General features: G+C 52.2%; 1 pseudogene; it reads left to right on the top strand.

Moving 5' to 3' along the window:
- The first annotated feature begins 298 nt into the window (after positions 1 to 298).
- The window catches only part of LOC108310161, a 14,185-nt pseudogene continuing 13,349 nt past the window's right edge, over positions 299 to 1,134 (top strand).

Here is a 1,134-nt window from a genome sequence, read left to right as displayed (position 1 = left end):
GAGAGAGGGAGAGGAGAGAGAGAGAAGAGAGGCAGAGAGTAAGGAGAGAGAGAGACAGAGAGAGGAGAGAGAGGCAGAAAGCAGAGAGAGACAAAGAGAAAGGAGAGAGAGAGACAGAGACACAGAGGGACAAAAAGGAGAGAGAGATGGAGAGAGAGACAGAGACATAGAGAGAGAGAGAGACAGAGAGAGAGACAGAGAGAAGCTGGGGTAGGTAGAGGGTGGTTAAGCCCTGGAACAGAAGACTTAGGGACTTGCCCCTGGGGAACAGATGATGCGACTGATGATCCTGGCGACCATGTGGAGGCAAGGCAAGCCTAGAGGCCGGGAGACTGAGGCGTGGCAGGAGCAGGCCTCTTTAGCAGGTGCAGATACCCAGCCCAGATACTGAGAGGGAGAGTGGCTTTAAGGAAAGCCTCCTGTTTCTGCCTTAAGGGGTCTAGGGGATGAAGCTGCATCCCCTAAGACAGAGAGGGTGGGAGGTGCAGAGGGCAGGGAAGACAACCAGGCAGGTTCTGGATTGCTGAGTTGAGTTTGAGAGCCCTGCAGGCTGAGTGAAGACGTCCAGCGGGCGGTTAGAATGGACAGGCTACAGGAGAGAGAGCTCCAAGCTGGCTGATCACTGGCAGCTTGGGATTGTAGCTCCCAGTGAAAGCGCAGAGAACAAGAGGATGCCACACTTTCAGATGAATTTTTGTTGCTCACACAGCAGGAGATTCCCAGTGGAGGAGCCCCACGGGTCGCCAGCGCGACTCTTGTGGCCGGCGAGGTGGTTTTGCCACTGCCTTGGTGCAGCGGTTCTTGGTGCAGAGTCAGAAAAGCACCAAGAATCTTAACACCGCTGTTTTGGCCGGTGCAGTGGGTTGCTCAGATTTTAGCACTGGGAATCAACAAGTTGGACGTCCACTCAGAAACCCAACTATAAAGACGGTAATTATAAAGACCACAGATGGATAAATGTATAACAAAAGGAAGAAAACTGCCTAAAAAGGCTGAGAATACCCAAACTCAGAACGCCTCTCCCTCTACAGGGGATCACAGTTCCTCATCAGCAACGGAACAAGGCCTGATGGAGAACGAGTGTGTTCCATTAACAGAAGCAGGCTTCAAAAGGTGGATGATAAGAAACTTCTG

Source organism: Cebus imitator, unplaced genomic scaffold (assembly GCF_001604975.1).
Source record: "Cebus imitator isolate Cc_AM_T3 unplaced genomic scaffold, Cebus_imitator-1.0 Scaffold102, whole genome shotgun sequence".
NCBI classification, from domain to species: domain Eukaryota; kingdom Metazoa; phylum Chordata; class Mammalia; order Primates; family Cebidae; genus Cebus; species Cebus imitator.
Note: the sequence above shows the minus strand (reverse complement) of the source record. Positions and strands in the feature narration are given on the sequence as shown.